Here is a 15,263-nt window from a genome sequence, read left to right as displayed (position 1 = left end):
TCAAAGACAGTTTCTTTGGTCATCCCTATAAACATTTCTTGACATATATCTAGCCACCATTGTCAACATCATTAACAATTTGGGGGTTTCTCTATTAGGTACTTAAAGGAAAAAACAAGTAAGCCCTTCCATTTGAATAGAGGTGAGAGTAAAGATATTATTATATAAAATTAAGAAAAGAAACAATCATATCTAGCTAGTTATAGAGAGATTCAGATTAAAGTATTAGTGACAGAGCCAATAAGTGAGTTATTCATATGATTCATCAGATAAGTATCCCAGGTAAGACCTAGAATTACCTTATTCCATTCAAGGCTTAGTCATTTCCAAAATGTTACAATGCAACTGAATATATTTATACATGCAAAAGTTTATTTAACTTTCTTTAGCACCCCTCCCTTTTTTTTCAGGTATAGAATCCACTTCAGGATCATCAGGACTTAGTTCTAACATCCTTTATTGCTGTGTAAAGTTTCTGGCCCACAGAATAGTCTGATGAGGCAAGTTTAGAATATAAAGGAAGCTTTTAGTGGAATGGCAAGGATGGGGTTTTCTAGACCAAAGGAGTGATGAGTGGTAGAACAGGCTCAGCAAAATGAGGTGAGGGGAGACAGATGGAAAGGAATGGGTGTGTGCCCAGCTATGGGATTTCTTTCTGTAGTCAACCCCCAGTGTTGAAATATCAACTGGGGTCCCCCAAAGGTATATTTGAAAGTGTGCGGTCTTCAGAGTGAAATCCTGATTCATCACCCGCTAGGTACGTAAGTTGGGTCAAGCTACTTAAATTTTTGAGACTCAATTTCCTCATCTGTAACATGAGGATTATATGATGAAATAAAATGAGAGTCTACCTTTCAGGGTTGCTGGGAAGATAATAAAAATGTATGTAGAGTCCTTGGAACATAACCAACCCTCAGTAAATGGCAGACATTATGGCTGAAACGCGGTCTTTAAAAATTTCAGCCTTCCTTTTCATATAAGTAAATTACCAACTTTGTTAGTAACTTCTTCATCTTTAATTTTCAGCACAAAATAGCTCTGTGACTTTGAGAAATGCCCTTAACCTTTGTATGATTCAATTTCTTCACACGTGAAATAACAGGGATAATATCCTGAGTAATGTTCAAGTCCTGCAAAGCCATGGTACTAATAGCCTGCTATCCGTTTTGTTCTTGATCATAATTAAAGCAAAGTAGAGGCATATGCATCAATATGCTGCATAATGCAACACAGCTCTGGCATCAGCAGTATGGACTGTAGGGTCACATGACCTGCGTTACTACTTATGGTTCCTCCTTGTAATGTACCTGAATGTCTTGGGCAAGTCAGGTAGCTGTTTTATGCCTCAGTTTCTTCTTTTTTTGGACTTTCTTTGCACAACTTAATCTTCCCATGATATAGAGAAAATCTTTTGTCCTCAAACCTCTATTACCTCATCTATCCTAGTGGTGCTCTGCTTTCCAAATGTAATAAATAGTTCCAATGAAAATATTACATTGTTTTACCACAAGCTGGCAAAACCCCCAACACTTCATTCACTCACCCCAAACAAAAATGTTTCTAGAAAGTCATTTCTCTTTTAGTTATAGAACTATACAATTATAACAAATATTCACTAAAAATTTGAGATATTGTCACAAGAAATTAAATGTTATTAAAATTATTAACACAGGGAAGAGAGTATGAACGTACTATATTTATTAATCCATACCTCCTCAATATTTACTTGGTGGGTTTTACTTTTCATGAGTGAATCTGAAGGTTCATGACATACAGTACCTGTATAAACATTTCCATATTAATGAAGGGTTTAGAACATTTCTAGTATTAAGGGTCTGTTATAGTGAAAAGGAAAAATATCATTCAATCCATATATATATTTTTAAGTCTTTATTGAATCTGTTACAATATTGCTTCTGCCTTATGTTTTGGCTTTTTGGCCGCAAGGCATGTGGGATCTTAGCTCCCCGACCAGGATTCGAACCCGCACCCCCTGCATTGGAAGGCAAAGTCTTAACCACCAGACCGCCGGGAAAGTCCCTCAACCCATATTTTAAACTTAACAGGAAGATAGGAATTTGAGCTACAGGACCACTAGCATGTTTTCTAATACTGAGGTCCTATGATATTTATGTGTTCCTTGAGAACTTTATTGGTTATTAAAAATGGCAGCACTTGAAATGATGTCTAGAGATGTAACTAGTATGGATCAAAACGGCTTTGTCTCAAAATGCTGAATTGTAAATGCTATAAAGTATTTTTAACAAAACTTTTAAAATTATGTGAATTTGAAAAGTTCCCTTTCCTTTAGCAGATGTTTCCCCGTTATTCCTCATCCTAGGAGTGAGTTCACCCCAGAATGTGAGATCTGGATGCTGGTGCATGTGGATGATGCATACAGAGTCCTAGTCAAAGGCAATGAAATTCCCAGTCCAGAGAGACCTGGCAAGCAAGGAGGGCACACTATTACCTACCATCTTCACTCCCTCTTATATTCATGCTACTTGATCTACACAACAAAATTTCTAGGTTGGTTTTACCCTAAAATTTTGCTTTTCTTATGCCATTACTTAAACATTTATCATTTTATCCCACTGATAATTATAGTAAAAATAGAAAATTTTAATGATGAGGATTTAACCCCAATTTAAGAGCAAGATCAAAAAACAAATCTTCACATTTTATTATCATGTGGATAAGTTCAAAATCATCAGGAATATCTAGAGAAAAATCAATACATGTATTACATGCAAAATTGATTTTAGCATCTTTTTCAAATATGTTCATATCACTTCTGAGCAAAATATATATGTAGAGAGAAATAAAAGCTGGTGACATAATTAGTATTTTCTTTTATAGTAAATGTATTTTTCAGTAATAAGGATCGAGCTCCAAGTAAGTGAGAATTTCTCACCTTTCCAAAATATCATTTTTGTACTTCTTCATGACATAATTATTGGATAATAATAGCTGATTAAAATAAACTTGGCTGTTTCTATCAAACATAGTTTCATGGGGGTTTTAAGTTTGAAAGCAGTATCTTGAACTTAAGATTATTTTTTATAATATCAATTAAGTTCCTAAAAAACGAACTGATACTCCCTTCAGAATCTAGATAAATCTAACAGAAAATCTGGAACTTTAAACTGAATATTTCCCCCAACAAAAAAAATCTTCCCTTGCTTTAAGGAAACTACTCCCAGACCTAACAATAAAACCCACAATCTCTAAGTTATCAAAGAGAGTCCCACATGGGGACGCATAACTCCTATTCTCGTTCCCTGAGTTCCTTGAATGTTTTCTTCTCTTCAGGAGATACGTTTCCATTAGCTTTGCTGTCATCCCATGATGACCTCGTAGGGCCTCTTGCTTTCATAATTTATCAATACAGCCTGCCCTATTATAGCCAATAGAACACCTGATGCAAGGCTGGATTCTCACAAAGGACCCAGGGAAAACAAAGGAAAATAACCAGCAACTAAACCACTGTGCCATGAAACACTACCTGTTCTGCAGGGTGACTGGCTTCAGTTGCATCATGGCCCCTTCTCTGCCTCAAAGTAGGTGGCTCCATCCTACGACCTGTCACTCAGCTGACTTCCGAGACATCCGTGTTCCTCACAGCTTAGACCTAAGTCGGTAGCCAGAAACTAGCTTCTTCTACTCCTAGAGAGCCTTCCTCTGGGTTTATTTTCTTTTTAATACAACTACTTCATTCCAGGATGAACTAAATCGGAAATAGTCACTCTCTCTATTGAAAAGGCCATGACAGAATAGTAATCACCTCAGTACACCTCGGTGAACCCAACATTCACATAGGAGGCGAGCACAGGAGCAAACAGGGAAGCTGTTTGTTTGGATTTCTCCGTAAACTGCCTTGCTTTGACCACAGGGAGCAATGGATCTATAACAATAGGGAAAAATGACCTAACTACCTGAGTAGAAATCATGAGACAAAATTTTGTGGTAAAGTAGAAATAACAACCAAATGAAGAATCCCATTGTTTTCTACGCCAGAGTCAAATGCTCAGTATCTGTGTGACTTTGAGCAAAAGGATTTTTTAGCTGAAGGTGTCAGTGTCCTCAGTTGTAAAATTCCTATAGTCTTTTTCATATCTATGATTGATGGTCTAATTCTTTAAAGTTAAAGGGACCTAAATAGTTAAACAAATTTTGCTTGATAAGTGTCCATTATATCCTTAAGTGAAAAGGAGGTGGATTCAAATTATAAGACATCATAAAATGTAAGTCTTAAAATTTATTGAATCATCTATTTGATAAATCATAGGTAAAAAGTGGCAGTTTTCCCACATAATTCACTTTATTAAGATTAGGAGTTTCATATACTATTGTATGATTAAAACCAAGTATAAATAGTACAGTGAAGATAATCCTTTTAATGTAAAGACTTTTCTGAGGTATTTAATACAGAATCATGGCTCTGTACCCCAGATCCTGGTTCTGGGTTGAGATCTGTCCCAGCTGGCCAATTACCTTGTTCTAATTAAATTCTTAGCATGATCTGAGTCTGATATTCCCTTGGCTTGCTTTTAATTAATCTTGGCTGTTAAAATCCAAGTGCCTATTCCTCCTTGAATCAGGTCTAAGAACATGTTGAATTATTGACCACTTACTGAATGATATTGATATTATGATAGAGTGGTATTGATTTCCTAAACTGCATTTTCCTTATCTGTAAAATGAAAATGATTACACTCATTAAGCCATTGCTCCATAATTAGTTTCTTTTTTCTCAGAAACACGATGAAGGAGGCAAAGCATAAACTTCTGGTGTCACATGGGCTCTTTTCATTCTCTTGTCATTTTAGCCTAATTTAGGGCTGTGTAAATCAGGAAAGAAACATTCAAGACCACAGCAGGGGGTGATTGGTTTTGTCATCAAAAGGGCCTCAATTAGGTGTCAGCAGATCCCTCCCTCCTTCTAATATTACTGACCATAACATTTGAAACTTTAGTGAGAAAGCGAAACCTAGTTTTGGGTAATATAACTTTTCTTAGAGAGAAGTAGGACTCCCCTTTTAGCTTTCTTCCCCTACAGTGGGTCCGCTTTCTCCTCAGTGAAATCTTTCTTCTGGTTGTTTTCTTCTCTCCAGCCAGTTAAAAACATTTATTGATCCCCTGTTGAGGCAGAGATGTTTATTACCTCTACTCTTGCCTGTGCCCACTTGTTCATCCTAGTCTTCTCCTCTCTCTCAAGATGTCACAATAGCCCTCTTCATGGCAGATTGTATGCCACTATAGAGATTTGTTGTTGTTGTTGTTTTAGTGGGAAATGTCATGGGACTTGTGGAGGGAAGTAGTTATCAGAAGAAATATTTTGACAACCACTATTTAGTCAGTTTGAAAAGCTGAACGGAAAGGCTTATGAATTCAGGTTATCTGCACCATTCCTTTATCTTTTGCTTTATGAATAATTATTGGTATGAGCCATTGGTAATAGGCCTTTATATTGTGTTATTATTTATACTTGCCTAGCAGAAAAAGCCATAGAGCTCATTTGAAAATCAACAAAAATCAACACCAAATTCATAAAATTAAGTGCAGATTATCATCTAATGACAACTCCTTAGATTCTCAGTTTACATGTCATCTCAACATCCAATATCTGATTGGAATGTCATTTGACAAGTAAGGAAATTGAGACCTGGGGAGGGAAAGTGAGGTATCCAAGTTGTCCATCAACAAGTGGCAAAGTACCCCTGCTTCCCATTCTAGTTTTCCTTGAACCGGACAAGGATACCTCTCCATTTGCTGCTGATTCTTGGTGCTGCTAAGATTTTTCTTATTCCTCTAGTTTCTCTTGTCAAAATTTGCAATGGTGGAGAAAAGAAAAGTGAATAAGAAAAATATATTAGTGCAAAATTATGCCAGTGTTAATTATTCTGCATATGCAGATTTTATATCCCTCTGATATGTCTTATTGTAGACTTATAGAATGAAAAGCCAGCCTCAAGTTTAAGTATAATTCCTTAAAAGTGCTCTGTTGACATAGCTGAATAAGCTCAATTTAAGAAAGCAAGTTTACATATGACTGACAAATTCATTTTCACTGTTATAATGTACTCTATTTTTTTCTAGATTAAATAATGTGGAAATTATGTGAACATATGAATGAGTATCAAAATACCAATTTTTTTTTTAAAGAAACATGAGTAGTTTATTATTATTTATTTAGGCTGTGTTTGGCCTTCGTTGCTGCGTGTGGGCTTTCTCTAGTTGCGGCAAGCAGGGGCTACTCTTCGTTGCAGTGCACAGGCTTCTCACTGCGGTGGCTTCTCCTGTTGTGGAGCACGGGCTCTAGGCACCCGGGCTTCAGTAGTTTTGGCACACGGGCTTAGTTGCTCCACAGCACGTGGGATCTTCCTGGACCAGGGATCGAACCCCTGTACCCTGCATTGGCAGGAGGATTCTTAACCACTGTGCCACCAGCGATGTCCCCAAAATACCAATTTTAAAGTAACTGTTAAAATGATGAAATGTAAAATGTGAATAAATTTAAACATGCCTCTTACAGTGAATAAGTGATTTATGAACTGCAACATGGAAACAATGGATGTTCTCTTCCATCATTTATTTTAATGTTTTTTTTTCATGTTACACAAGGTGCTTTGAAACCTTCAAAGAATCCACGCATGGAATTTATCAAATAAAAATTACATTGGGGTCTTTGGGTGACATAGATGTATGGTAAACAGAATGTGTAAGAAGTCACTTAGAACTTATTATGTATAAATGAAACTTAGGAGATCAACACCAACTTATATCTAATGTTTTATTGGGGTAAATGTTTGTCCTTATTCTAGGGATAAAAATAAGCATGGTTACAAAATTTGCACAAACAACTTGAACCAAGAGAACACAGAAAATTGGTATATGGATTAAAGTATCCAAAATAACTTATAACAAATACTTGTAAATGCGTTTATTCACTCACCTTCCGTCCCAAAAAAGAAGTGCTTTAAAACTAATATACACTAGTTTTTTGCCACCAAAAAAAACTCCCAATCAGAGTAGACTTTTTGACGTAGTGATCCTTTTTTCTACAAATTTGTTCTAAGACTGAAAAAAGAAATCTACAGAAAAACAAAAATATTCCTAGTAATAGAGTAGTATAATTTACTAAAAAAATCCCTGAAAACCAAGTTTGTGCCCCCAAATAGAGTAATATACAAATAAGTTAGATCATACCATTAAAAAGAATATTATTCAAACATTGAAATTAACAAATGAAAAAATGATTTTATTTATACATTTTACAATTTAAAAAGTGTTTTGCTTTGTTTTTACAGTATCTCATTTGGTGATTCTTGATATAAGGAAAATGCATATAAAATATTCAAAGTGAAATAATAAATTAAAAAATTATGTATAAACTATGACAATAACCACATAAAACTCTACAGATGGATAAAGATTGGAATACATATATACCTGTGTACATGTATGTAGATAGATAATAGATAGATAGATAGATAGACGGATAGATGCACACATACAGTATATAGTTGAGGGGGCTGTAGATATCATTTTCTTTAATATTAAGATATTTAATTTAAACAAAAACTTGTCCTAAATTTTAAACAGAAGACAAGATGTGATTATTCCTCTTCAATAGATTAAACTAAAGAATATTGTCTTTTTTCATGATAGAATAGAATCCATAAAACATATCTTTTACTATAATTTCCATATGAATGCATAAATTATGAGTTTTTCAATATTTTAATCAACCAAGATGAAATTTAGTCCATGATATTAGTTCATTCCATAAATATATAATTTAAGTGTATTCAAACTTTACTCAGCTTCCAAAAATAACCCTGGAATTCTAACAGTAGCCTGAGTAAAGAGTAGGAATAATGCAAACACATACATTTGTTTACTGACAGTCCAAACAAAGATATAAATAAGTAAAAGAATTTACTGTTTTCCTTAAAGTCTATTGGAGATTGTTGTTTCGAAAATATCACACTTTTATGTTTTTGAGCCTCTAGCTCAGTAATATCTGAAGAGCTTAGTGTGCTACCAATTTTATTTGTGTGGACTTTTTGTTTAAAGAGCAAAACCAATCCCCTTGAAATATAGCCCTGCTCAGCTGAACCTGTTTCTCCTCATGAGCATGTTAGAAATTTTTATTTCAATTTAAACAGGAAAACATATGGCTATGACTTAACTGCTGAAAAGGAAAATCCTCAATGTACGTGAATTTGGTCTTGCTATTTCTCCAGTTCCTCAAATGTTACTTCAGCAAACAAATAAAACATTAGTAGGTGAATGAATCTTAGCCTAAGCCCAAATATTCCTGACTGGCCTCAAGACCTTTGTTCTCAACACTGCTGTTCCCAAGAAGTACATATATTGAGGACCCGAGTCTGCCATTTAATTAAAGGACTGATGTTTGTTTATTTTCTTGTAAACCTGAGTTATCTACCAGCTGGTTCCTAGTTAGATCAGAAAGATATACAGAACACAAACAAAAGTGCAAGTAAGGCCCAAGTAACTTCTGCCATGCAGTCTCTTCCCTAGGCATCCTGCTTACCCCCAAAGAAATTTGTATTGCCCTTACAGTAGAGATCTCTGTAAATATGCCCTAAAGCAAGATCATTTTTTAGAAGACAGTAGATTTTCTTGATTGTATATCCTGTTAGTTCATCATTCCCCTTTTAGGAATAAGTAGTGATTCCAAAACTATGATCATGTATTCATGAGTGTATATCATGGTACTTAGATTTGTACCATGTCCATTCTCTCAGTATGTACACGCAGATACACATCTGGCATTTTCCCTATCTCCCTTTTTTCTATTCTAAAAACCGGTGAAACCAACAACTCTATATTTTCCATATATTATAGTAGTGCAGCATCTACTTTTTTTATCTGTACCCATGAAGATTTTTAATGCAGATGGTGAGAGAAATGGTAACTACAGCTCTAAAGACTGAATGTTTCCACTTGCAGAGGTTATAAGCATGGGTGAGTTAGTTTTGAAATGTTTTTTTCAAAAATGATTCCCAAACATTGTGAACTAGAGTTACTGGTTTCTTTTTTTTCTTTCTTCCCTTCTTTCTTTTTACTACATGGTAGTAATGGCCATTGCAGAATATTTAGAAAATAGAAAAAAGATCAAAAATAAAATTTTTATGATACCAAGAGATAAAAGCTATTAAATAGTAATGCATATTTTTCAGATTTTCTATAATATTAAATATTTATTACAAATTCAGATAACTTTGCACACACTGTTTTCTAATATGCTTTACTCTATAAATGTATCATAAAGTAATATCTTAAAAATTCTAACCTAGTGTTCTGAATCAGTCATTATTTTACCATGGCATATTAATGTTTCTTAATTTACTTAAGATACATTAAGAGGCATTGACACTGATGTTTTGAAGGTTTTACCGTCAAGGACCCACTGGTGGGAAACACGAGCGCCTATGTTCCAGAGGGTCCCAGGCTTCCAAGAGGAGCCCTTACTGAAGGACTCTGGTGGAACAGCAGCTGAGGCTGTAATCACCAGCCCAGGCTGCCAGGTGGCTGAAAGCTCTTCCTCAGACTACCTGACTATAATGTCCTGTCACACTGTAAGGGGGTGACAATTATACTGCAAGACTGTATTTTTTATGAAAATTCCAAATATCTCCGATGATCCTGATGGTACATTTTAAAGTGACTTTAAGTGCCCAGAAATTCTTTTCCCTGTGTTCACAAAAGGATAATCTTCAGATTTTTTCCCTCTTTATTCATACTCCTAAGTTGTTTTTTTTTTTTTCTAAATCCACTTGAATGTATTTAAGAAAGCTTTCAGTAAAGTCAGGACAGTGGTTTTTCACATCATAGAGTAGAAAAGGCATTAATAACAGCATCTTTTTGCCTCCAGGGAAAAAAATTGCCGTTCAGTATGAAACAAAATTATGTTTAAAAATACAGTAAATTTTTACTGCTCAGGAAGTGTTCGATTTCATGTGTTTGACTGTATAAAGATTAAGAGACTTGACATACATATCTTTCAGCATCCACACAAAATGATTGAAATGCTAAAAGCTTACACATTTCAGATTACTTTACATTTTCCCCTAAATGACCTTCAATATTTTAACAGTATTTGCTCTCCGTAGCTAATAGTTATTATCATGTGGAGTTCTTTCTAAGGCCTGAGAAAAAGAAGTAAATCGAAGGGAGCAGCAGGGAAAAATGTGTTAGAAAAATATTTTTTTCTCATTATATTAAAAACTAGAAACGACTCCATCCCACACATCTGTGAGCCCAGTTCCACCCTAAATGGAAAGATTCTAAGGTTTTCAGGCCAGACCCATATCTGTGTAAAGTTAAACACTGCCACTAGGACACATCAGGAAGATATCGTCACTGGGCAGCGGAGCAAGAACCAAATAGAAAACCAGACCATCTTATTTCCTTTCTTCACCCATTGCAAATATTGGCCCATGCTTCGAAATGCTTTCCTCATACATTTAAACTTTAAAACAAATTTCTTTTCAATACATGATTTGAAATCAGGATCTCAAAATGAAGTTTCTGAGACAAAGAAAGGGAGGATGCAATATGTTCTTCTGTTTTTCTGCTGTGGCATTACACTCAGGCAAACACTAGCTGAAGTGTTTGAAAAACAAAATGCTTTAATGGGACAGTATAACAATTGGAAGAAAGTGCCCAAAACTATGTTTTCTTTATCATTATTTTTGACTTGAAAGATAATTGAAAGCTTTGTCAGTAGATTTTTGTTTCGTTGAAAGATCACTACAATAGTTTCTAAATTTAAAAAAAATAATAGTAATTCTGTCTGTGATTGTGTTTTCATCCTTCAGAAATAAAATGGGTTTGGGAATGAGAAAAAACAGCTATTCACATCTGTCATCATAGGCTTCCCAATAGAGTAACTCTTTTTTTTTTTTAACTTGCTCTTTAGTTAAATATGATGCCATAGAACAAGGGCGTTGTAGTGAGTGTCAAAATGCATATTCTAAGCAAAGGTAGCAATGAAATGAATACTCAGTAGCTGAAGGCCCCTTACCTTCTTTTATGTGGGTTGATTGGCTGTTTAGGATGATATTAGTGCTTTTGTTTTTTATTCGGAATTTAACTTGAGAAATTGTGATTAAAGTTCCAGCTTTTATTCTTTTTCTCTGCTATTTATTTTGACTTATTACTAATTTAGTCAGTGGCCCAGTTATAGTTCTCTCTCTAATGAAAATATCTAAAACAAAGTGATTCTAGCTGCAAGACTTTGAAATTTATAGTTTTCTTTTTAAGGCTAAATTTGGGGAGGATGAGAAGGCTGGTTTTATGAAGTGCTTTTGGATGGTGCACTTTGCAGATGGGAGTGCTAAAAGCAGAGTCAAGGTATAATCAGCCAGAGGCATTCTCAGAGAAGATTGTAAAAATATGGAAAAGGGAGATTGAAGGCAGGAACAATTACCCTACATGAAGGATTTGGTATGAATTGCCCTGCTGGCTTGCAGATACAATTTCAAGTTTTCTCATATAGCAGGCAATGCCATTTAAAAAGGGGAGAACAGAAACATAGACCATGTAGGGCTGCAGTTTAAACTCTGCTTCCAGCTTTCCAGTAAAACTCATAGAAAGGACCTGGCATTTTATTAACATCCTCAGACTCAGGGAACTGAAAATTATGACTCCACTACAGTACTCCAAACTGTAGTTGAAAAAAATGGCTTTTCTGCATTTAATAGTAAGAGATTGCCTTGTGGGCATTCATAAGGATCTGTTAATTTAAGCAAATTAAAATGATACAGATGGGACTTCCCTGGTGGCGCAGTGGTTGAGAGTCTGCCTGCCAATGCAGGGGACGCGGGTTCGTGCCCCAGTCCGGGAGGATCCCGCATGCCACGGAGCGACTGGGCCCGTGAGCCATGGCCGCTGAGCCTGTGCGTCCAGAGCCTGTGCTCCGCAACGGGAGAGGCCACAGCAGGGAGAGGCCCGAGTACCGTAAAAAAAAAAAAAAAAAAAAAAAAGATACAGATGAAGCGGTTTGCAGGGCAGAAATTGAGGCACAGATGTGGAGAACAAACATATGGACACCAAGTGGGGAGAGTGGCGGGGTAGGGGTGGATTGGATGAATTGGGAGATTGGGATTGACATATATACACTAATATGTATAAAATAGATAACTAGTAAGAACCTGCTGTATAAAAAATAAATAAAATTCAAAAAATAAAATAAAATAAAGTGGTATTCTACTATACAGAAAGACCTCTAAATTCACATCTTCAGCTTAAAGACAGGCAAGACACAATTAAGAAAAAGGAATTATAGGCACATATTAACAAAAATTGTATTTTTTCTCTGTATCCTACAATGACTTCATTGTTAAAAAAATCAAAACTTGTTTTTCTAAACATTTCTCTGCTCTTTATAAAAGTTAATTTGCCTAGCAGGTACTCTCAAGGTTTTGTGGTAATTTGCATTCTTGCCTTCCCTACCCCTGCTATTTAAAAACCAAACTTTCTTTTCTTCTTCTGAGAAAGTTATAAATCAACAGATTTCCTCCAAATATAGGACTCTAGGCCATGCAGACGTTGGTTGTAATTCCAGCTCCACCACTCAGCAGTAACAGTGTGCAGGCAAATTATTCTCATTGATAAATGGGAATAACAACAACTACCTCATGGCATTACTATGAGGATTAACTGAGATAACATTCATGAAGCTCCCAGCCCTGTGTGTCTCACAAGACAGGTGTTCATATACTTATTTCCTTTCCTGTTCCCCATTGGTGTCCTTCCTTACACTGCCTCAACCTAATCTCTAAATAATGCATACATTATGGTAGGAACATTAGCATGAATACCTTAATGCATTTGTTACTGAGTTAACTCAGCAGTGAACTTGGCATTCCATCCCCAACCTTTCCCCTTCATTAATCCCCTTGGGCAACCCCTCCAACATAGGAGTACACCCAGGACACGAGGAACCATGAAACCATCCAGGCACGTGAGCATCTTCTACCACGCTTTCAGCTGGTCTTGTTCTGCCTCAAAGACCAGACAGAGCTCATGTTTTTCACAATTAACTGACTCTGGCCATGTGGTCGCTACCATCAAGATCTGCCACCAGGACAGCAATAAAATCTTGAACTCTATTTATAGCCCACTTGAAACACTCTCCCATGAAACCTGAGGAGTCCTCCTTGAGAGCACAGAAAGTAATTCACTAGTCCCAGCACCAAACTAGGGCAATCCAAGGGCGGAAAATGCAGTAAGTACATTTTTTTCCCAGCCCTCTATAGTTTACAAAGCATCTGCTCCTACACATTGTCCCATTTCATCCTCATTCTGACCCAGGAAGGAGCCCCAAAGCAGATGTTGGCAACAAATCCCCATTTTATAGATTACAAAACTGATGCCTAGGAGGTTAGATAAGTTGTTCATTTTACATGGTTGGAGAAGGAGGGGAAAGGAAGGTGGCTAAAGAGTAAGAATAATTTCCTGTTAATGCAATCAATCTAAACTTCAGGGCATAATTGTTTACCTCTAAGAAAAAAATACACAACAAAGAGAAATAATGTTTCATAATGTTCTGGTAAGCTTAAACATTATTTCTTCTCCACTTCTGATAGGAAAACCAAAATATGAGAAATAAAAACCTAGAGAGACTTTACAGGGAGACATTTATAAACATGTTTGTATCTGTCTAGAACATCTACATGCAGAATGATTATATTTTAGACAAGAAACGCCTTCTTGAAACCTCTCCAAATTAAAATATACATCAGTCAAGACTAATCTTGAAAAAGATGGTAGGAATTTTTATGAGAAATCTTAATTGATTTTGCCAGTCATCTCTGAAATAAATACATCTTTACTGTCTTTTTAATATTGGGGGGTTTGCATAATTGAAGTATGTGCCCAAAAAGCAAGACTTCATTAATATGAATTAGTTTATGGACCAGAAATGATTTTGTTCTTAAAAGAATTATTTAATTTTGGCAAATACTTTAGTTTTCTAAGAGCTTTCTCTAAGCGGTGTTACCTGGAAAGGGTTTTCAGAAACTTTTTGGCTTGAAAAGGATGCCTGAGCAATTAGAATAGCCACACTGAAGTCTGTTTGTGCGTGTGTGTATGTCTGTATGTGTATGTGTATGTGTGTGTGTGTGTGTGTGTGTGTGTGTGTGTGAGAAAGAGAGAGAGAGAGAAAGAAAAAGAGAGAGAGAGAGAGACATTATTGCTTCAAGAGGGCCTCTGCGTTAGCAGGTTGGCTCCGAGCCATTTGAGGATTCTCAGATTTACTGCTTCTCTGACTATTGCTGCAGCTCTGATTTATGGATTTCAGAATCTTGTGAAAGGCAAGGTGTCTGAAGTTTAGAGTCTTTCCTTGATGGCCCCTCCTCTTCCCCATTCACTCCTTTTGCCGCTGTTCACCTTGTAGTGACCTTGCAGGACTCAGCATTTTTACCTGAGCTCAGTAGCCGGGAGCCCACTAGTGTTGGGACGAGGGCAGCAGTTTCCATTCCTGGGTGATGGAGTCATGGGAGAAACCGCAGCGAACCAACAGAGAGTAGGACCTGAGCGGGCGAGCCAGGCTGGACTGTGCTTTAAGCGGCTCAGGACAGAGCAGCTGCTCGCTCTCCCAGCCTGCAAGTGCAGCCTGCATTTGTCACTGACCACTGAAGTGTGTGTTTGTGCAAGGTGAGAGCTGGGTGCTTTTTTGTTAATTTGGAGACAAATCGCCAGGTATTGCTGTTGATTGTTTTTGATAATTTGGGGGTGTTTATATCACCACAAATTCAGGACCTAGACTGTGTGTGGTTTTATTTATACCCTTGTTTTTTGTCATGATCCATTATTGAGCGCTGCACGGTGTCCAAATTATGGCAACAGATTGGATGTACTGCTGTTCTTACACTGAAATGTGATCAGTTTGGTGCAGTTTTCTTGGATTCTTTCATTGATTGCTGCTGCCAAATGATGGAGCTGTTCATATAAAGGATTCCAGTGCTGATTTGAAAGCATGTGAAAACAGCTTCAGATATAAATCTGAATTGCTATTTTTTGGAGTACTTGCTGTGGTGTATTCTTTGCTTCACTCATATTTTAGTGGTTGAAACTTTGGAGACAGCAGAGTGCCTTAGGGCCTAATCTGGTGATAAAAGTAACATGGGAGTTTTCCGTGTTTTTGCTTGTCAAAATGAAGACTTATGCTTGGCCAGTGGGGTGTGTGTGTGTGTGTGTGTGTGTGTGTGTGTGTGTGTGTGTGTGTG

The 15,263-nt window shown here is 36.4% G+C and overlaps 1 protein-coding gene across 8 annotated transcripts in view; it reads left to right on the top strand.

Moving 5' to 3' along the window:
* Nucleotides 1-15,263, top strand: part of ARHGAP24 (Rho GTPase activating protein 24) — a 518,868-nt gene that overhangs the window by 339,441 nt on the left and 164,164 nt on the right. Inside the window, exon 1 of one of the 8 annotated variants that reach the window (XM_029234803.1) lies at nucleotides 12,080-14,691. The exons of the other annotated variants lie outside the window; for them this stretch is intronic. The gene's annotated coding sequence lies outside the window, so the exon portion shown is untranslated. Of the gene's footprint in view, nucleotides 1-12,079; nucleotides 14,692-15,263 lie in introns of those variants that run through there. 8 annotated transcript variants of the gene reach the window in all.

This window comes from Monodon monoceros, unplaced genomic scaffold, assembly GCF_005190385.1.
Source record: "Monodon monoceros isolate NGI ecotype Baffin Bay Population unplaced genomic scaffold, NGI_Narwhal_1 Super_Scaffold_20, whole genome shotgun sequence".
Lineage (NCBI taxonomy): Eukaryota > Metazoa > Chordata > Mammalia > Artiodactyla > Monodontidae > Monodon > Monodon monoceros.
Note: the sequence above shows the minus strand (reverse complement) of the source record. Positions and strands in the feature narration are given on the sequence as shown.